Source organism: Equus asinus, chromosome 12 (assembly GCF_041296235.1).
Source record: "Equus asinus isolate D_3611 breed Donkey chromosome 12, EquAss-T2T_v2, whole genome shotgun sequence".
In the NCBI taxonomy this organism is placed as follows: Eukaryota; Metazoa; Chordata; class Mammalia; order Perissodactyla; family Equidae; genus Equus; species Equus asinus.
In genome coordinates this window covers 72,745,136-72,768,730 of record NC_091801.1, presented here as the reverse complement: position 1 = coordinate 72,768,730, position 23,595 = coordinate 72,745,136, and positions in this window count along the sequence as shown.

The window sequence follows — 23,595 nt, the reverse complement described above, 5'->3', positions numbered from 1 at the left end:
AGTGTTGCTTCAGTGCACTTGTGTAAAAGTCAGCAATGTCATCGCACAGAGGTCAGGCGAGGCTGCGAGAGTATCCTTATAGGGAGTCGGGGGAGGGAGCAAGGAAAGGAACATGCGTGGGCCAAGTGTGAGGGCTGCCCTGTGGGCTTTTCCTCTGAAATGCTTGATGACAAGCATATTCTACATCCACAGTGTTTTTCTGAGCTCTTTCAGATTATGGATTTTGTGTCATAGACCCATGAAAGAACAGAACGCAAGGGTCATCTGGGTCAACTTCCTTGTGTAACCAAAGAACAAAGTGAGATGTCATAATGGTAATCCCATGAATGAAGTGTCTTCTATATGCTGGGCAACATGCTCAGGGCTTTTCATGAAATATTTCCAATCCTCAAAAAACCCTCCTCCCATGTGGACATTAGGACTCCACTTTCCAGCAAGCAAACAAACAAAACATATGCCCAGAAGGCACAAGGAGAGGAAATAGCAGACACAGGATTCAACCCCTCATCTATCTAACCCAAAGCTCATAGTTTCCATTGGTTACAGATCCTTCCTAATGATATTCCTTTTTTTTTAAAGATCGGCACCTGAGCTAACATTTGTTCCCAATCTTCTTTTTCTTCTTCTCCCCAAAGCGCCCCAGTACATAGTTGTATATTCTAGTTGTAGGTCCCTCTGGTTCTGCTCTGTGGGACGCTACCTCAGCATGGTTTGATGAAGGTTACTGGGTTCACACCTGGGATCCGAACCTCCCAAGCTCAGGGCCGCCGAAGCAGAGCATGCAAACTTAACCACTCAGTCACAGGGCCAGCCCCCATCTGATAATATTCTTATTATTATGTTTATTGTTACCGTTTATAATTAATTAGCACTTACTAGTGCCAGGTACTGTGTTAAATGCAGTGTGCGTATGTGTACATTTACACATGAGAAAACTATTATTTTGAAAACTATTATTTGAAAAATTTATCCGAGGTCACTCATCAGTATTTGATATTTAAACCCATGGCTCTCTGATTCCAGTGATTAGGAATGAAATGCTTTGCTTCCACTCACTCATAGGGGATGTTGAGGTTCACAGTGCTCCTGAGGACTCCGTGATTTGGACAGCTGGGCCCTCCGTGGCCAGCAGCCTGGCAGCCAGCGCTACAGAATTTATGACAGGGTAGCTAAATGGGGAATGCCTCCCCAGAGGACAATTTTACACTTGCCTGCTGAGTCCAGAGTAGTTCACCCTGAACTGGATCAGTAAGCCCCTAAACCACGCGTGCCACGGCTACAGACCATGAGCTCTGCTTACTCCATGGTGTTCTCGTAACCACAGCCCTTGGGTGGATGTGTAGCAGATCCCACGAGCTGGCTTCTTTTCCACCGTCCTGACTGTCAGCTCTTCTGTGGTGGCCAAAGAACAGACTGCCTCAGCATTTAGATTCGAAAGTGCACATTAGTCTCCCACATGCGCTGGCTGAGGAACTCGCAGCTCTGTCAGTTTTGTACTTCATGTTCATCCAGCTCAAGGATGGCAGCTCAACGGGGGCAAAGGAGGGCTCTTTGGATGTCCTGGGTACACGGAGTCGATACATGAAACCCCAGAGAGAAACATGACGTGGTTTGAAGTAAAGAACCTTGGCCAATATGTTTTTAGTAACCTCCCTCCAAAGAGCTGGTTTGGGATAAAAATGGCATCCCACTTGAGAAAGCCTTGTGTTGGTCTGGTAAGGGCAGAAGTCCAGACATTCCAGAAGTTTGTGGAAGAAAAACTAGATTTTCAGTTACTTGAGGCTTGGGTTTAAATTTTCATTTCAAAAGAATCCAAGATGAAAGAACCCTACCAGCTAATTTTAGAGTGAATGGTTTCATCCCCCGATTGACTCAAACAGGGAAGGGGAAAACGAATTGAGAAAAGCATGGAGATCCTGACTTTAAAACCAACTAGGCCGATGAAACTGGCCCATGCTACGCTTTCGTTCTTCAACATTCAAGGTAAAACACTCTACGATTGGTACTACGGAGTAATTTTGCAAACTCATATGAAAACAAAAATTCTCCTGAATGAGCCTGTGCTAATTACTTAACTAACTGGGAGATGGCATAGAAATCCCTGTCCAGCTCTAAACCTCTCTTTCCTCATCTCTAAAATTTGAAGATAGGATCAGAGAACATAAAGGGAGAAAGGAGCTTAGAAATCAGCTAGTTCCCAGTCCTTAAGAGGCAGAGCTATTGGAAGGTTATCTTATCTGTACCAAGTCAGATAGCTAGTGAGTGGCAGAGGCAGGACTAAAACTTTGGCGTTCTGAACCAGATTCATTACTTTCACTTTTTTCTTTAAACCAAACAGCTTCAATAAATCTTTTTCATAATTCCACAGCATTATTGGAAGAGTGTATTTAATGATGTCACAACCATGAAAGATTTGAAAATGTGAATTTTGAAGCACTTTGCGGATGGAAGCAGTATTTGCCACAAGCCACAAGCTCATGAGGGTGACACCACCTCCTCAGCATTTAGGAGTGGGGACTCTGGTAAACCCAGCCCCTGCCTCTGGAGAAACCAGGACAGAAAGCCCCAGGCGATCTGCACAGAGAATGAGCCACCAGCAACTGTGCCTCTAACACCTGACACTGCGGTATTGAGGATGGAAAGAAACACAATCCGCCCTAGGCCTCCCTGTCTTGACCACTTTGGATATGAGCCCCTTTTATCTCTCCAGGGCCCAGAGTAGAGGGCCTCTGGAGATGACGGAGGAAAAGATGTTTCCAAAGGATTAGAAGACATGAGAATTGAGAACCAAAGAGGAGAAGGTGTTTCTTTCTTTGTTTTCCCCACCTTCCATTATAAAATGGAAATCTGATCAACAAACTCTCCATATAAAGCCCCTCCCCCAATGCACTTCCATTATCCTAATTCCTCTAGGTTTTCCTTCTGCCTTTTCTCCCTCGTGATGTACCACTCCTCTCGCCCCCTCACTGAGCTTTATTTTGTTCCTTAAAACAGGCTTACTCTATCTTTCTGTAAGCGCTGGGGAGGTCTTGCTCCCTCTGCCTGGAATACCCACCTCCCATCTCTCCCTAGCACTAGCACCTTCATCCAACTATCTACACATCACTTCTTCAGGGAAGTCTTCACTGACAATGGGGTCAACATTTCTTCTGTGATCCCCAGGGCACTCTTGTGCTAACCTCTGGCAGAACTTATGACCCTGTACTGCTATTATCCATTTAACTTACTTTCTCCTCAATATGCTGTAAGTTCCCTGAGCTCAGGAGGTTTTGTATGTTTTGTTCAACATTTTGTTGAACATTTAGCACAGTTCTTGGCATAGTATAGGTCCTTGTTAGATATTTAGTGAATAAATGATCAATACTTAACATTTATTGAATATCACTGTTTTAAGGGCTTTAAGGGTATTATCATTAATCCTTTCAACAACCTTTGAAGAAAATGCCATTATTGTCTCCATTTGATAGAAATGAACACTTAGGTTAGAGCCCCTTACGAGACTGTCTTTTGCTACCATCCCCACCACCACCTACCCATCCCTCACTTTATGCTCCAGTCAAGCTGGACTTCATTTAGGTACAGTAGCATGCTTGTTCTCTCAGTTCTAAGCTTTGGACTCTGGCTCTGCCCTTAGCTGGAACACCTTCCCTTAACTATGGGTAGCTCACTGCTGTTCATTATTTAGGTCTCAGCTTAAAACACGTATTTAAAACTACATGATTACCTAGTAGTGGAGAAGGGAATGGAAAGCATGAAGCTTGCCTTGGGAGCCCATGTTGTTACTCTTTTGACTGACTTCTCTCATAAGCTCTGTGACTTCACTGAGATTTGGTACAAAGGGAATTTTGCACCAGGAAAGGGTCCCTTTCAGCACCAACAGGCCATCTTTGTAAGACGTGATGTTTGGGTGGTGGGTGTGGTGGGGTAGAAAGAGATGCTTCTTGGGCATCTTCTTACCGACAGACATGTGCCTGATGCCTCAGCTCCCAGACCCTCAATTCAGTGAAATTCCCTCCATTCCAGTTCTGATGATTTCTGTGAACAACAAAATATTATCAAGGCCCAGTGCGTCTTTTGCCCAGGCCACCCCAAAGAATAACCCAATTGCTTTTGTGATATTTGTCATGTCGAGATTTGGTTTACCTAGATGTAGGAGTGCTTCATAAGAGAGAAAATCAGATTTAGGCTTCTCCACATGTTGACATCATTCCTCAAGAAATTGTTGAAACTTTTTCTCATTCCTTCCTATCTGACCAGTCCTTCCCCATTCACCTGGATGGCACTTTGATGGCAAAGGGGGGCCTTTCCACAAGCCTGGAAATACTAGCTTTAAAGGGGATTGAAACAACCATCCTTGAAAAACAGCATAAGTGCCAAAAATAGAAGTAGACTTCATGGAAGTCAGACAAATCCGCTTGGGTAGATGTGGTAACTTCTGTTTTTACTATCTCTCCAATATGCTTTTCCACCCCCAGTCTTCTGGTCCAACACACTTTAGGGGAGTGAGATAACTCCTTTTGCACTTTGTGGCCTGGTATCCACTAATTACTAGGTGCCATCAAATCTGTAAGCAAACAAGAGCTTAGCATGTTTATGTTTATTCACTTAACATATTTATGATCACTAACTTCCTGCAAAGGGTGTCAGCCAACTGGGGTGATGGCACTTTAAATCGTGGAGGACCTATGCCCAGTCATGAATATAACTACAGATCTGTGCCAAAGATGAATTCCTACAGACAAGCCATCAATTCCAATTTTGAGATTTATGTTGTTCCTTTTAATTGCATACCAACTCTGTGGTGTGTAGGTAGGCCAGCTTGGATTAGGTCTGATATCGGTGTACAAACACTTTTTTCATTGTTAATATTACTCCTTAGTGTTCAGATAGCTGATTTTCTAACAAATATTTTACCTGGTGATCTAACTACCAGCAGTCATTTATAGCCCAACATAAGAAAACATTTGATTAGTGACAAATGGAGATAAGAATAAGTCCCTTTTAAAAGGAGGGAGAGGGAACATCTGGATCTGGAGATCCTGGGTCCTGAAGTGGAATTCATAAAGAAATAATCTTAGGCACCCCTGGACCATCACAGAGAAGTGATGAGGGTGAAATATGTCCACGGGGGAAAAGGAAAATTTTGAGAGAAATGCGTAAAGGAAGAGCGAGGAGAAATGTCAAAATTTTGCATCACATCCAGAATCTGTTATACCTTCAAAGCAAACATAAGAATTTTAACAAGAATAAATATACTCCCTAGAAATCTGTTGCAGACAAGAAAATCAACAGGTTCAGTACAGCTCTCAGAAATTAAAAAAAAAAAATTTAAATCCAAGAAAACAGATATTGCTCAGCATAAGGATTATGTTTCCAGATGTCAGATCTGCCCTAAGGTAGAATAGGCTGCCTGCGCAGGTAGTGAGTTTCCAGTCACTGGAATTGTTCATGCAGAAGGTGGATGACCATTTGGTGGAGGTTTTGTACTAGGAGTTCCAGTATTAGCTGCCCCTTCAGACTAAAATAATGAAAAAAAAAAAAAAGAACTAACAGATCCTGTGTTGTAACACTGTGGATTGTATTTAGCTCAAAGTAACACAATGCCTGATTAACAGTGAATTAGAGAAACAGAGTTATTTGTTTAATACTTGAAGAAATCCTGGGTAAGGTGGTTCAGGTGGGTACATTGGCTTATCAATACTATCAAGTACTAAGAAAGTTTCTATTTTTTTACTCTGCTATCATTTACTAATGGTATTATTTACTAATCTTCACACTCATAATAATGATAAAATTGATGATGATGATGATAGTAATATGAACATTTTGTAGTACTCTCCATGTGACAAGAATTGTTCTAATTGTTTTCATGTATTAATTCATGGTTACAAGATGGTTGTAGTACTATTGACCTCACATCTATGTTCCAGTAAACAAAAAAGGATGTCAGTGAGTGAGAGAGACACTAAACAGGCAAAAGACAGATCTTTTTTATAAGTATAATACAAATATTTTCAGAAGCCCACCCAAAAGTAGTCTGCTTTTGTTCCATTGAACAAAAGTGTGTCACATGACCATCCTTAGCTTGAATGTGGCCAAGGGAATAGGGATCATGAATGCAGGTTGGGTCAACAAATGAACAGGTTCTTCCACATGAATTAAGCTTTTTTACATTCGTAATCCCAAATGATCCTTTCAACAACCATATACAGTAGATGCCAAAGGAAACTTAAGAACAGAGTTTTGAGCAACTAGTCACTTAGGTATTAATTTCCAAAGCTGAGATGTGAACCCCCTTACACTGACCTCAGAAACCATGCTTCCATACTTGTCACTACCACACAAGACTACCTCTCCATTGGTTTTAATGTCCTTCTCTCCCTGAAATTTGATAACTGAGATGTGCTAGTCACCTTGAAATAGAAGACAGAGTAGAATTACATAGTAGCAAGCCCAGAGTCAGTTCTTTTCCTATAAAGGCTTTCCTTAAATTTGCTGGATCCAATAAAGGTCTAATAAGGTGAATGCTCAATACCACTTAACCACGCACAAATTCAGGCTGGCGTCAGAATTCCGAGTACTGTTCCTGCCACCACTGGGCAAGGCACAGATTCTCTGGATGGAAAGTCATTCTCTGGAAATAGGTTAGATCCTTTCAACAGTGCATCACACATATCAGGTCACAGGAGTATCACTCATGCAGCCCCGGATTAATGTCATCCGTAGCAGTTCAGTGACCTGATGGGGATGCTCTTTCCTAACATGTTTCATCTGACATCCCACGAGTAGCATAAGCACTAGGAAACTCTGGATCGCTATTAAGATGGAGACATTTCCTTTTTGGCAGAGACAGAGGTATCAGCCAAGCTATTTCTTCAGGATTTGTAGGTTAAAAGGCTGAAGCAGACTTTGGTGACTCTCTGCCTATAATATCTGCTGCTATCCTAGAACCACTTCTGCCTGTGGGGGAACAGCACAGCACAGACCTAAGTGTAGGCTGACTTGCATTTGGATTCCAGTCCTTCAAACTCCATACTCAGCTCTGCTACCTAACCTCTCTAAACTCATGTAGTTAGTCTGAGAATTAAATAAGGTAATATCCTGAAAGCACTTATCAAGGTGGTCAGCTGGCATGAAGGAAAGAATCAATCAATGTTGGCTGCAATTAATTATTATGTATGTTGGTGGTTCTATGATTATCTTTTAGGGTAGGTCTTGAGTTTTTTACCATTTGAAGGAGGAAACCCTGGAAAGGTTCCCAGCTATTTCTAAGGTGACCTTGAGGTCCATGGATATAGATTATAGAGTTGAGGCACCTAAAACAAGTACTTAAGTAATTGAAAATTAAAGCTGGAAGTCTGTTTGTGGACAATTTCAGAGTAGACTACTAGACCTATGAACACTTTTCCAGAATCTAAAAGATATTTAAAAATTAATCATCTCTGTACTTAGAAAATTCAATAGTGGGAGAAACACTCAGGACCAGTGCTAGGGTCTCAAAAATCAACCCATGGGTCTGATCTGTGTCTTCCTTGGAAAAAGCTACTGCCCCTATGAGATGAATAACAATATCAACCACTAACATTTTTTGAATACTTAGACACTTGCTCTGTGCTCCACTGACATGTATTAGCACATGCAATCCTTACAGTTCCTTGAAGTAGGTTCTATTATCCTCCCCATGATAAAGTTAAAGAGACTGAGACAGACAGAAGTTGAACAAGTGGTCCAAGAGTATAAAGCCCATAAGGTACCAGGCTCTGGACTCAGCCAGAGATGCTAGAAATGTAGCCCTTTTCCTTGCTTTATTGTGTTTTGAAGGGAGGAGGAGAAGCAGACCTACATGAACTGGGCCTGCTCATCACTCTCTTCTTTATTCTCTTTTCTCCGGCCGTCTTGGCCTCACATCCCTTCCTAGGACATATCAAGCTTATTCCTATCCCCTGGTCTTTGCATTTCCTGTTTTCTCCAGCCTAGAATGAATCCAGGGGTCTCTCAGGGGAGAGAATGACTCCAAACTTTAAAAACATAACAAAAACAAAAATCCTGTGGGCAGTAGTGTAATGTGCTTATTTTTAAATTGTAATAAATTACCAGTTCTCCCCCCACCCCTCACCACCCAAAGAAAAATAAAAAATCACCTATCTGCATCGTTTAGGTTATCCATTCATCTCAATTTGCCCAAGACAGTCCGAGTTCATGCCTGTTTCCCTTTGAAATTATTAAGAACACCCTCTTTTACTCTCAAATGAATCTCAGTTTAGAAAGTATTTGGTCACCCTGTTTATAATGGGAATTTCTATCCTAGTATCAGTTTCCAAAGTGGGGTGTCTCACTTAGTTGTAATTCTTTCCAGACAGGAGGAAGAGAAAAAAATATATGTATATGTACCTATTTATATCCAAGCCTGCGCTTTTCAAAAGTCTAGTTGGGTCTATCCTTAAGTGACTAGAAAAACCTTCCCAGCTTGGACACCTCTCTACTCACCCCCATCAGTTACCCTCAACTCTTCTATCAATTACTGCCTCTACTATGAAGTTGATAATATAGACTCACCTTTAGAAATTTATTGTATACTATTCCCACTTTTGTGCATATAGTTATTGTTTCCATATAGAGAAACAAGATTAAAGGCTAGATTTTCTTACTTTTTTTTATTGCTCATGGTGTCTAGTACAGGGCTATGCACAACCTAGGGATACTATAAGCATTGATAAAAAAGACAAAATACAGGAAGAAGAGAGAGAGGGATGGATGAAATATGGAAACAGGGAAGAAAAGAAGGAAGAAAGGGAGAGAGGGAGGGAAGAGAAAGAAAGAAGGGAAAGAGAGGGAAGACACACGTTCAATGTATATTTCCTGCAACACTAAGACAAAAGGGAAGCCAGCTGGTCCCTTTTAACAATGACTTCTCTTCATTCAACTCAAACAGATGCATTCCTCCCTTGGCCATTCTTGTGCTACTATGAGCAACATGCATTTCTAGACTGAAGAGTTGTAAGCAGGCTGGACTGTAATTGGATTCCTCTCATATAGCTACTTAAGAGAAGCAATGTGCCTTTCTGTTTGAGCAATCTTAGAAGCCCGCCCAAATAAATAAAAGATGAAAGGTAATTTGTTTAAAAATAAGGAGTGCTTTCACCAGGCATTGCTTTCTTCAAGAGCACTAAGTTTCTTCACAAACAACTACAACAAAGAGGTTCTTTTCTAAACCAACAGCCTTATTGCTACCTGAGTCTGAGCCTTCTCTTGACTGATATAACAGAAATCTAAGGATTTTCCATCTCTGTCTAAGTTTGATTTGCGAATAGGATGAGTGCTTATCAGATGACAAGTATTACTTCCATGATGATCTCAAGTTAAGCATCTCTTATTAAACATAAAATAGCATCCATTCTTAAATGTTGATGCTTTATATTTATTACAGAGTTTAATATTAAATTGACAAAACATAAAATTATATCATTTAAATCTATTTCTATATATCATATAAAAAGTGAAGTAAGATTAAGGAAGTACAATTACTTAAATACGGTCATCTATTTTTCTCTTTGCCCTTCAACCTTTAATGAAATCACTTCTTTATTTGACTCTGATTTTATTTATCCATTCATGCTTACATGAATTACATTTATTACTTAATGAGTAATTAATATTAGCAAGTGATAGTCTATAAGAGTTGCCAAAGTAAATAAGAAGACAAAATTCAACATTCCTTCATGAGTAAAACACCCAGCAAACAGGAATGGAACAGTTCTTCCTCAGCCTCATAAAAGTCATTTACAAAAACCTCACAACTAACATACGCAGTTGTGAAAGAATGGATTCTTTCCCTCCAAGATCAAGAAGAAGACAAGGGTATCTTCTCTTACCACTTCTATTCAACATTGTGCTGTAGGTTCTAATCAGAGCAATTAGGTAAGAAAATGAAATAAAGGGCATCCAGACTATAGAGGAAGAAGTAAAACTGTCTTTATTTCCAGATGACATAGTCTTGTATGTAGAAAATCCAAAGGGATCCTCTAAAAAATTATTAGAACTAATAAACGAGTTCAGCGAGGTTTCAAGATATAAGATCAATATACAAATGTCAGTTGTATCTCTGTACACTTGTAATAACTGATCCAAAGATAAAATTGGCCAAAAAACGTCCATTTACAATAGCACCAGAAAGACTGAAATACATAGAAATAAAATTAACAAAATAAGTGCAAAACTAATGATTTACAAAACATTGTTGAAAGGAATTATAGAAACCTAAATAATTGCAAAGGTATCCTATGTTCATGGATTTAAAAACTTAATATTGTAAATATGGTAATATTCTCCAAACTGATCAAAAATTTCAATGCAATCACTATTAGAATCCCAGCTGGCTTCTTTGTATAAATTTATGAGCAGATTTCAAAATTCATGTGGAAGTGCAAGGGGCCCAGCATAGCCCAAATAACCCAGAAAAAGAAGAACAAACTAGGAGAACTCACATTTTCTGATTTCAAAATTTACCAGAAAACAATAGTAATCAAGACAGTGTGGTCCTGGCACAAGTGAAAACATAGATCAATGGAATAGAACTGAGAGTCTAAAAATAAATCCATGTGTCTATGGTCAACTTATTTTCAAGAAGTGTTTCAAGACCATCCAATGGGGAAAGAATAGTCTTTTCAACAGATGGTGCTGGAACAACTCAAGCGGCACATGCAAAAGAATGGAGTTGGATATACTTCACATCATATTTAAAAATTAACTCAAAATATATCAAAACCTAAACGTAAGAGTTTAATCTATAAAACTCTTAGAAGAAAACATAGGCTTAAATCTTCATGATCTTATTATAGGCAATAATTTCTTATACATGACATCAAAAGTGCAAGCAACAAAAGAAAGAAATGGATAAATTGAACATCTTAAATAACCCAAGAGGAAGTGAGTCCTGCCAACACCACATAAGTAAGTTTGGAAGCTGATCTTTCCTTTGTCAAGCTTCGTGGTAATACAGCCACGGTTGATGCCTTGATTGCAGCCTTGTAAGAGACCCTGAGACAGAGGACCCAGTTAAGCTGCACTAGGAATTCTGACCAAGATAACAAATATTTGTTGTTTCAAAATACTTTAAATAAAACGGCCAAAGGATCAGAATACATTCATCCAAGGAGGATATACAAAGGGCCAATAAACACAGAAAAGATGATCAACAACTTTAGCCATAATGGAAATGTAAATCAAAACCACAACGAGATACTACTTCACATCCACTAGGTTGGCTATTATAAAAGACAGAGATAATAACAAGTGTTGGAGAGGATGTAGAAAATTAGACCTCATATGCTGTTGGTAGAAATATAAAATAGTGCAACCACTTTAGAAGACAGTCTGGCAGATCCTCAAAAACTTCAATATAGAGTTACCATATGCCCCAGAAATTCCACTCCCAGGTATATGCCTAAGAGAAATGAAAATATATATTCACAAGAAACTTAAACAGCAATCAGAATAGCCAAAAAGTAGAAACAACTCAAAAGGCTATCAACTGACAAATGAATAAACAAAATGTGGTATATCCATACAATGAAATATTATTCAGCTGCAACATGGATGAACCTTGGAACATTATGCTAAGTGAAAGAAACCCATCACCAAGGATCCCATATAGCATGACTCCATTTTTGTGAAATGACCAGAGGAGGCAAATCTAGAGAGACAGAAAGTAGGATAGTGATTGCCTAGGACTGGACAGAAAGAAGCTGGAGGAAAATGGGGCGTGACTGCTAAAAAATTTTCATTTTTGGGGGGATGATGAGAACCTTTTAAAATTACTTGTGGTGATATTTGCATAACCCTGTGAATATTTGAAAAAAATCATTAAATTGCATACTTGAAATGTGTGAGTTGTGTAATGTGTGAAATATGTCTCAATAAAACACATAGAAATAACTAAACAAATAAGACTTATAGTCTCTATATGCAGGGAATTTACATTACAAAGAAGAGACACACATCTAGTTGTTCTAAAATACAGGAAAGGGAAGTGGTAGAAATTTTACCTTAAAGAACAAACAAGAGGAGCCAGCCCAGTGGCTCAGTGGTTAAGTTCACCTGCTCCACTTCAGTGGCCAGGGGTTCACAATTTTGGATCCCAGGCCCAGACCTAGCATCACTCATCAAACCACGCTGGGATGGCATCCTACATAAAATAGAGGAAGACTGGCACAGATGTTAGCTCAGTGACAATCTTCCTCAAGCAAAAAGAAGAAGATTGGCAACAGATGTTAGCTCAGGGTCAATCTTCCTTACACACAGAAAAAAAAAAAGAACAAATAAGAGAAACAATGCAATGCTAAAAAATAGGGGACCAAGATGTTAACTTAAAGATTAACAAAGCACACAGATATGAACAATTGGTTCTTGGGACTGAAACTTGAAGGCTTAGGAGGAATCCTTACGGAAAAGTACTGAAAGAATGCTCCAGATAGATGTACAGTTATGAGGAAAGACACGGTTTCTGATTCAGATTTTGACTGAGATCTTTGCTTGCTTTGGTTCATTTCATTGGTCTTGAGAACTGCAGCACATACTTCAATTATGCAACCATACACTTTATTCAAGTGACTTGGAAATCCTAAGAATATCATCTGTAATTGAAAACAGGGAAAATAAACCTATATACATACACACACACATACCCACCATTTCTCTACACTGACGAATGATTTTTCTATAAAACAGCCTTAGGGATAAATACTGTGTGAGAGACACTGGAAACGAAGACTTGAGAGCCAATGACTTAACCCTCAAAGAGCCTTTAGTCTAGTCAACAAGAGAGACAAGAAAGCCTGCAAGTCAATGTTCTATGCTCAGTAACATATGGCTTCTATGTGGACCTAGAGGAGAGCACCAAATCCACACTGGGGTGGATCAGGAAATGCATCCCTAAGGCCCATGTTTGACATGATGATTGAGGGATGGATGGGTAGCTGTTAGCCAGGAGGATAGAGGACGAGCAAGGTCTGTTGTAGTAGATTTATGGAACTATCTCTAAGTCAGTTTGACTGCCGTGGGCAGTGTATCTGGGCATATGGAAGACACTAAAGGAGAGGTAAGCCAAGGACAGAATATGAAGCCAAAAGCAGTGTTGAAACACTTCGTTCCGTATTCACAGAAGGTGCAGGAAAAAGAATTCACAGACACAGGTTCTGGTAGCAGAATGTGCTCTAATCAAACACATAGCTTTAGGGCCTTTTGACCTCAATTTCTGTGTATTTAAAATGAGTACTTAAACTTGTTATAAAATTTCTTCAGCTTTAAATTTTAAGATCCTGCACATTTGCAGACAGGTCCCTGGCACAGACTTCTAAAGTAGAAATTTGTTTCTATTAGAAGCACACCATTAAAAACAGCCACCACCACAACAAAAATACCCTTTTACTTATAAAACAAGAACACAGAAGATTTAAAAATAAATCTGAGTCATCATTTCAAGAAACTTAGTTCATTCTTTTTCTTCTTTTCCCCCGTTTACAAGATATTTTGCCAAGTCCTCTAACCTGTGATGCAGAACGTGCAGAGGCCTCTGCTTTCACTATAACTGCAGTGCTCTGCTTCAAGCACCAGGCATGGACTCTCTGCCAGACCTTTACCACCCACTGAAGCCAAGCTAAAACCACAAGCAGAATGGCTTGCATGGTAGACAGCGTATTGCGCTGATGTTAGACATGGAAGTGCCAGGTCAGATCCCATGTTTGGACATCTGTGTCACTGTTGGAAAAATCATCCTTTCTTTCACAGTCTGACTATACAACTGTATAACAATAGCTATAATATCTATTACAGCTATTACAACTAATATATATGTACGTATACACACATATATGCATGTATATATCTGTATATTGTATTAATTGTGTCTTTTTAGTCTGTATTTTTCATACTTTGACATCTTGGAGCCTTGCTTACCTGAAGGGCTGCCTCATTTGGGCTAGCTAATTTCTAGAGAGAGCAAACAACTGGCCTGTGGGTGCACTTTTGGTATGCAACCACCAAATCCAGCTCCCATACACCCAACCACTTCCTTTATTTTATACTCTCTTATACTCCAGGTCACTATCCACCTGCCCTAATCACCCGGACCAGTCAACTAAAGACAGTCCCTATACCCCAAAGCCTGCTGCAATTATTCAAACTTGTCAATATTTAACCCACTTACCCTATCTCACCCACTCCTTCCTGCAGAAACCACAATAAAGGCTCTTCTCAGGGTTTTTCCCCTCTTCCTCTGCCCCCTGAGCATCCTCAGGACTTCTTCAGGTGCTCCCTACTCTCTTGGTATGGCATGACCTCTCCTCTTGAGATGTGTGATATAACAAACGTTTTTTTTTTTTTTTTTGAGGAAGATCAGCCCTGAGCTAACATCCGCTGCTAATCCTCCTTCTTTTTACTGAGGAAGATTGGCCCTGAGTCAGCATCCGTGCCCATCTTCCTCTACTTTATATGTGGGACACCTGCCACAGTATGGCTTGATAAGCAACATGTAGGTCTGCGCCCGGCTCTGAACGGGTGAACCCTGGGCCACCGAAGCAGAGTGCATGACCTTAACTACTATGCGAACAGCCTGCCCCAATTTCAATGGCAGTCGCCTCTTGATCTGTTGGCTTTGCCATATCTAAATGATAATAACACTTACACATTGAAACATATATACACACACAAACACACATATGTACATGTATACATGCATATATAAAAGGCTAAGAGAATAGTTAACTTTAAAATCACAGTATCCAGCACCAGATAAACCTGGCTTCAAATCCCACCTGCACTAGCTTTGCTTGCATGCCTTTAGGCAAACCTAGGCTTCTCTTCTTTCATTTTCGTAAATACAGGATAATGGCAATTGTAGGTATTTTTAACAATTAGATAGTGTGTGTATGTGCGTGTTGAGAAGGAAAAAAGAGGAAGAGAAACAGATAGTACACACCCAAGGTCAGTGTTTAAAGGAGAGAATCGCATGATTAATACTATCCTCGGCAAACCTTCAGAAGCAGTCTTATAAATGTATATGTGCCATTTTTCAGTCATCCCAGCCCAGGAAGTTTTCCACCAACACTAAAACTTGTTTCTATGTTGAGTGCCAGATGAAATTTCATGTTGTTGTAATATTTAAAAAACACAGAAACATAATGAGTATTCCAAAAACCACTGAAGCGTACAATTTTAAATAGTGACTTTTATGTTCTATGAAGTATATCTCAATAAAAAAGTGTTAACTTTAATCACTGCTATATGCAGTGATTAAAGTTAACAGAATGAGAAGACAAGCCACAGAGTGGGAGAAAATCCTTGCAAAACATATATGCGATAAATAAAGGGTATCCAAAATGTACAAAAAATTCTTAAAAGTCAACAATAAGAAAACAGATGATCCAATTAAACAAAAAGAAAAAGACCTACGCAGATACCTCATCAAAGAAAATATACAGCCTGAAAATAAACATCTGAAAAGATACTCAATATCATGTCATTAGACAATTGCAAATTAAAATAATATGCCACTACACAAAAATTCAAAACAATGACAACACTAAATGTTGGTGAAAATGTGGGACAACAGGAACTGTAATTCATTGCTGGTGGGAATGAAAAGTGGCACAGCCACTTTAGAAAACAGTTTGGCAATTTCTTACAAAGCTAAACATACTCTTACCATACATTTCAAAAATCATGCTCCTTAGTACACACCCATGTGAGCTGAAAACTTATGTCCACGCAAAAGCCTGCACAAGAATGTTTATAGAGCTTTAACTAAGATGTCCTTCTATAGGTGCATGGATAAACGAACTGTGGTACATCCATACGATTGAATACTATTCAGTGATAAAAAGGAATGAGCTGTCAAGGCACGAGGGGACATGGGAGAACTTTGAAAGCATACTTCTAAACGAAGAGGCCAACTGAAAAGGCTACATACTGTAGGATTCCAACTAAACGTCCTTCTGGAAAAGGTGAAACTAAAGAGACAAAAAGATCAGTGGCTGCCAGGAGTTCGGGGGAGGGAGGGAGGGTCACACAGCTGGAGCACAGGGATTTTGAGGGTAGTGGAACTGTTCTGCCACTGCTATTTAACATCAAACAGATAAATGACAAAAAAGATTATACCTAGGCATATCATTTTCAAACTAGAGAAAATCAAAGGTAAAGAAAAAATCCTGAAAGAAGCCAGTGAGAAAAAATAGCTTACCTGTAGAGGAATTCCACCTGACTTCTCAGAAACCGTGCAAACAAGAAGAGAATGGAATGAAATATTTAAAGTATTGAAAGAAAAGAAGCTCACTAACGTAGAAATCTTTACCTTGCAAAATTATCTTTCAAAAGTGAAGGAGAAATAAAGACTTTCTCAGACAAACAGGTACTGAGGCAATTTGTTGCCAGTGGACTTGCCTCGTAAGAAGCGTTAAAAGAAGTTCTTTAGAGGGAAGAAAAAGAATATAGGAAAGAGACTTGGATCTATGTAACATACAGAAGAGCATTGAAGACGGGATAGTGAAGGGATAATAAAAACTTTTATTTCCCTTATTCTTAATTGTATTCAGTTATGTGTGCTGATATATATAGATGCATACTACATACACTTATATATGCATGAAATGAGTGACAGTAAAAAGTAATGGAATCAACAGACGAACCAATAGGCTGAACACAAGTTCAACAAAGATGTCTGTACAACACCAATCTACAAACATCAGTGTTAGTTCTTTATACAAGAAATAACTAACTAAAAATATTCAAAATATAAAATATTCCATAATGCCATATAGTATTAAACTTTCTAGGAATTAACCAAAATAACAAGATCCCTATGGACAAACTATTAAAACTCCAATAAATGACATAGAAGATATTTGAGTAAGTGAAGAAACTTCTATGCTTTTAGATAGGATAACACCAATTTAAACATATCAATCCTCCTGAAATTAATCTACAAATATAAGGTAAGCCAAATAAAAATTCCAGTGTGGTGATTTTTATACAGTTGGTAAACCTAAAATTTATATGGACTAAAATAGCTAAGGTAACCTTAAAAATAGTAAAAAAAGGAAACTTATCCTTACCAGATATTAAGACAGACAGCAAGACCATAGTAATAAAAGCAGTGTTTTATTGGTGTAAGTACAAGAAAATTGACTAATAGAAGATAATAAATAGCTTTGAAACAGACTCATCAATATATGAAATGTAAATATATGATAAAGTTGGCACAGCTAATTAATGGGAAAAGGACAACTCTTTTAGTAGACAATGTGAGCAAATCCTGGTTCATTTCAGCATGAAAAATGAATCGACATCCCTATCTAACACCACAAAAAATTGTGATCGAGAATGATTAGAGAAATAAATGTGAAAAATAAAACTGTAAGTTTAATAGGATTCTTTTTCACTATATTTAAAATAGATAACGAATTGCTATCTAAAACATAAATCAATCTCCTGACAATCAAAAAGAAACCGGACCCCCCACAAAAAAACTAGGCAAAAGATACAAACAGGCAAGTTACAGAAAACAATAAAAGCAAACACCAGCATGACAAGATGATCAAAATCACTCTTAAACAGAGACATTCACATTAAAACACAAAGAGATAGCCCTGTGCACTAATTGTAATTTTCTAGACCATCTTATTTGTCCTTTTATCTTTTGTATCTTTTATCTTTTGTATCTCCTTTTATCTCCTTGTATTTTTTAGAGGTACAGAGTTCTCTTTATTAAAGTCCATCATTAATAAACTGCATTTTAAGCAGAGCTCAAAGTAAGTTTTTTAGAAACTTATCATAAAATCATTCCGTTTTCTAAGTAAGTTCACCTCATTAAATGAAATTATTAAAGTCTCCATAGAAGGTCCTTGGTATAAACATTGTAACAAGTACTATTACTCTGCTCATCACAAGGATGCAAAAAAAACCTGTGCTATTTGGCTGCACTCTATGCAACAAGTTAAGGCTCCGTTTGGTGAATTACATCATGTCTTCTTTATTTCCAGCAATGCATTAACTTCCGTGGGCTGGGACCCTTGAAATTTCACATTATAAGGAAGCATTGAAAAAGTTTAGTTGAAGTCATTCTACTCAATTATTTAAGCAATCATTTATTCACTCATTACTTCATTAACAAATATTGATTGAGGTCCATTATTCTTAAGCATTGGTTTAAATTCTAAGAGTTCAGTAATAAAGACAGAAATAGTGCCTGTCCTCTAGAAGCTTATAATCCAACATGATTCAAGACTTGGCTCCATGCATACAAGTTGTGTTCGCTGGAAAGTCACTTAATTTGTTTGAAACTGGAGCATCTCCTCTGTGTAACTGAAATAAAAATTCCCACCTCACACTGTGCTTGTGAAAATTAAACCATGCTGTGCGGGTACAGTGCTTATTCTAAAACCAGAGTCTGTCTGAATATCAACTATCTTTGCTTAATCTTTACATTATCTGCAGGCAAAATGAACAGAAAGAAGTTGTCTTCTCTTTTGGCTTAGTGGAGTCTTAAAATGCTCCCATTTCTTTTGTGGCACTAACGAGTTCGTGGCTGCTTTGAGAGAGTCTACTTTTACTACCCAGAACTTTATCTGCAAAGCATATTCTATACAATTCTTCTTTATAAGTCGCCTCCAAATAGTACAGGATTGTTCAATAGAAGAATTGCGTTTTATTTCAACCATCTCATTATCATCCATTGGATATTCTGTCACACACACGCACACACACACACAATTAATCTTGGCATTGCAAAATGCATAAATCTAAAAATGATTCTTAGTAATGTGTAGACGAGGTGTGTAGCCTCTGCTGAGAAGAAGAACTCTAAGCATTTATTTGGCTGTCAACAGAGGGAAGAATGAATGTGAACGTTGGCCAGCCTACTGGTTTCCTCCACAGGCCAATAGTCTTCTAGTGAATACCACAAAAGGAATGTGTAGGTGATTAAACACCAGACTTCACACACATATGATCCCCAGCTCTTCCAGTGTGATTATTTTCCCAGAAGCGCCATAATCCAGTTTTGAATCACCTCTTCCATTTTACAGGAGATATTTCCTCCAGTTGGATACAGTAACTCCTGTCCCCTCAGCCAAATGGTGGGCATCCAGATGACTCTAGATGGAGAAGAAAGCCAAGATGTTATTGAACACACCAGTTTTAATGGGGGAAACACCTTGGAAAGTGTGACTGCAAATTACTTTGAGAGAGACTAGGTAGAACTTGGCCAATTAACAAAGGCAAAGGAAAGTTGCAAAGACTGAGGGAGATAAATCCAAAATGGCTGCTAAGACGAGGTGTCCTGATGAAGTTAAAAATAATTTAATTAGCAAAGCATTTATAAGGAGTGAAAAAGTGAATCACAGATGATGTGACAATTGTGCTATAACCAACCAAACCACTCCTATAGTGGTTGAATATACATATTTAAATAATCAACTGACTCTTCTGTGCATTTGGTCTGCTGACTTCAGTTTTGTATGTAGTTTTGCAGGCCTGGCTCATTTACAGATGCACAGAAACATCTGCCAACTATGCCACTACAAAGAGAACTATAATTCTGGGGCAATAAAAAGTTGAAATTCCTTTTGAACACTGAATAATTTTTTAAAAAGAACTCTAAAAGAGGATGATGCAAGAGTACTAACAAATTATGTTTCTTTTGTTAAATCACGTCAAAGATATTTCATTTATTTCATTGTTTTTAGCATGCAATAAGGTAAGGAATAAAGATCATTTCAAATATGGCTTGAACTGTTTTTGTTTTGTATATCATATAGATGTTTATATTGCAAAATTACATTTTTTGTTGTTTATTGTTAAACTAGATTTTAAGTGTAGAGAGTTGAGCTAATTATCCTATGGACAATGGCATGATCTATTCTTGCAGGTGACACTGGAGTTTAATTCACCTGTTTCCCCAATTCTCTGGTCCCCAGGCCCATTCCCTAGTCCATAAATACCCAATATAAGGCATTCAATATATGCCCTTAAATATTAGCATGTTCTCACAAAATATCTAGTGTTTTGTATATGTGTGTTTGAATTTACATAAATGATATTATGTTTTAACTCATCTTTTTCAAACTCAACACTCTTGTGGGGATTCTACCCATGCGCTGTGGGCATCTGGTGTGTTTATTACTGATGTCCATAGTGTCTTAGTGGGCATCTAAACTTATTTATTTCCTTAGGGATTAACTTTGATTGCTTTCAGTTCTCTGCCACCAAAAATAATGCTGAGAAACAAGATTGTACATGGTCCCTTATGAACATTTGCAAGAATTGTTCTGGGATATATATACACAGAATTGAGCTGGCTGGGTCATAGAGAAAAGAAATATTTATTCTGACTAAATATTGCCTAAATTCTTCTTAGAATGGCTATTCCAGTTTACTCTTCATTAACAGTGCATAGAAATTCCTGTCCTCTCAAAGGCTTGACAGCAATTGACAGTCCCCAAATTTGCATTTTTTTGCTGTTTGATTGGATATAAATTAGTATCCCATTGTTTTTTTAATTTTATTTTTATTTTTTGGCAGGGAGAGGTTCATCCTGAGCTAACATCTGTTGCCAATCTTCCTCCTTTTTCTCTCCCCAAAGCCCCAAGTGCCTGGTCATATATCCTAGTTGTAAGTCCTTCTAGTTCTTCTATGTGAGCCGCTGCCACAGCATGGCAACTGACAGACAGGTGGTGGGGTTCCACAACTGGGAAATGAACCCTGGCTGTGGAAGTGGTGAGAGTGCTGAACTTTAACCACTAGACCATCAGGGCTGGTTCAGGATCCCATTGTTTTAATGTTCAGTCCTCCTATGTCCAATGAGCTCAAGCACATTTTTATATACACTTCAGACATTTGGTCTTCAGTTGTTCTAAATTTCCTGGTCACTTTGCCCATTTTTCTATTAGTTTCCTGTTTCAGCCTGTTAATTTGGAGTTAAAGTACATTTTGGAAATCCATCCCTTCTTAATTTCAAACATTAAAATCATCTTCTCCCAACATCTCATCCATTTGGTGACATTACCCAAGATATCTGTCTCTAATATAAATTCAGAAATGTGTGTAATCATTCCACTTTATGGTTTGTGCATGGGAGTCTTGTTTAATTAGATTTTCACCATTTTTAAGTCATTAGGGTATTCTCATACAAAATCTTCTATTAGATATATAGTTTTACCTTTATGCAATAATAGCCAATACTTAGAAACATTTATGATTTCCCAGGTGCTTTTTGAAGTATTTGACATGTCCTAGCATATTTAGATCTCCAAACTACCTCTAAATAAATGAGATAAATGTTGTTATTATCCCCATTTTACGGGAGGAAAGTGAAGTATCAAGAAATTAAATAACGGTCTCCAAATTATGCAGTCTGGAAGTGAAAGATTCTAGATTTGAATCCATGCTATCTGTGCTCCACAATCCATGCTCTTCTATTTAGTTTTTTTATACCTGTGGGGTACACTATTTCAAGTTAGCAATACTGCGTTCCATCTTTTCTTACTCTCTCCCTCCCTCCCTTCCTTCCTTCCTTCCATCTTTCTACAAATATTTAAACTCCTATTATGTACTGGATATAAGTTATTTGTGTGAGCACACAGTTGTTATTTAAGACATAAGCCAGGATGAGATCACCAAGAAAGTGAGTCTAGATGGGGCAGGGAACACTAAGGACTAAGCCCTGGGTCACCTAAGATTAAGATGGGGCCAAAAAAAAAAAAAGAAGCCAGAAGAGGATGCTGAGAAGAAGCAACCCACAATGCAGCAAGACAGCAAAAGTTTAAATTTCCCAGAAGCCCAGTGAAGAAGGTGTTTCCAGAGGAAGAAGTGATCAACTATGTCAAATGCTGCAGAGGATTCTAGAAGAATTCTCAGAACTAACCTCTGGGAGCAACACTTATGCCCTGCACAAGAGTGGCCAGGATGGAGTGGTGGGGACAAAAGTGGTGGATTTAAGAGAACAAGGCAGAGAGAGGAGTTGAAGTCAGGGGTTGGAGACAGTGCTCTTCTAAGGAGTTCTACTGGAAAATAAAGTAAAAATGGAGTGGTAGGAGAAAAGGGAAGTGACGTCAAGAAAGAGTTGTCAAATTCCTCCTAGTTAATTGTTATACCTCTAACTGTACCATAGTTTATTCAACCATTCCCCTGCTCATGGCCATTTGCTTGGTTTATAGGTTTTTGCCACTGCCAACAATGCTATAATTAAGGTATTTATACATATATGATTATAGAATGTAGATGATGCTTTCCCTACCACCCCTCCATCCCAATATTTATTTATTTATAGATACACATATTCATAGATAGTAGTAGTGTTTTTTTATTTCTATGGATGAATTCACAGAGATGGGATTTCTGAATAGAATTGCATATTTACTTGTATATTTTACATTTAATTGATATTCAAGTACTGCTTTATGTTTATTACTAATACATCACTATTTGCATTGAAATTTACATTAACGTACATTTCCACCAGCAATATTTGGGTATATATCTTTCTAAAATCCTCACTGGCAAATAAACCACATCCTTGGATTGTGACCTGTGGTGCAACGTGTCAGAGTTATAAGTCAGAGTTATGATCAAGAACACTTACAACAAGTATTTTATTTGATCCTCAAAATGGGTCTATGATACTTCCAATTCTATGATACCCAGTTTATAGATGGAGATGAAGATGCTCACACAGCCAGGAAGTGGTAGAACCCACCTTCAAACTCAGATTGTCTGATTCTTAATTCCTTACCCTCCTATTTTCTACTATCTTCTTTGGTCACTGGTTGTACTCATAGATGCTCTTCAGCTCCTCTGACTCAGAAAAGAGAAAATCCTTTCAGGCTGCACTGATATCTGTGTTACCCTCCACGTGAAGACCTGGCTGCACATCCTGCTACCTCCTCTCCTTTCCCTGGCTCCAGGCCCCGTTGGCCCTGAGTGTCCTCCTACCCTGAGGCCCCACAGAATCTCAGTACATATTACACATTCCTCCAGCAAAATGAGTCTACTGGCTGGTGCCCAGGAACACAGAGTCACACACGAGGCTCCCCCAGCCGGCTGGACTTTCTCCAATTGTGGTCATAGGTAGCCGGAGAGACAGGCATAAACGCAGGTCCTGGAGACTGGACCAAAGGCATGGCAGGTCGGGTGGGTGGAACCACAGGCATCCTGTACAGATGCCAACCAGTGACCTCTACTCCAGCTGTGCCAAAATAAATGGAGCATCATAAAAAGCAAAGGGATCCTTTTACCTCCCTTCCTCTGTCTTCTTCTCCTTCAGAAATGCATGGCTGATATTCCAGGCATCTAAAATTCTTAGTTAATCATCCAATAACACCAATAGTTACAGTTACCATTTCTTAGGGAAGCCAGAAAATAATAAATGATAAGCCTCCCAGCTTCATTGCCTTTCAGCTTTGGGAAACCCTTGAAAGGTGTCTGGCGATTTCTGATTCAGAAATGTTACGTTATATACCCAGAGCCACACATCTACTAAGTGCCAGAATCAGTCCTGAGACTCAGACTTTCCTGATGTCAATGCTCATGGTTTTTCTGCTTAAACAC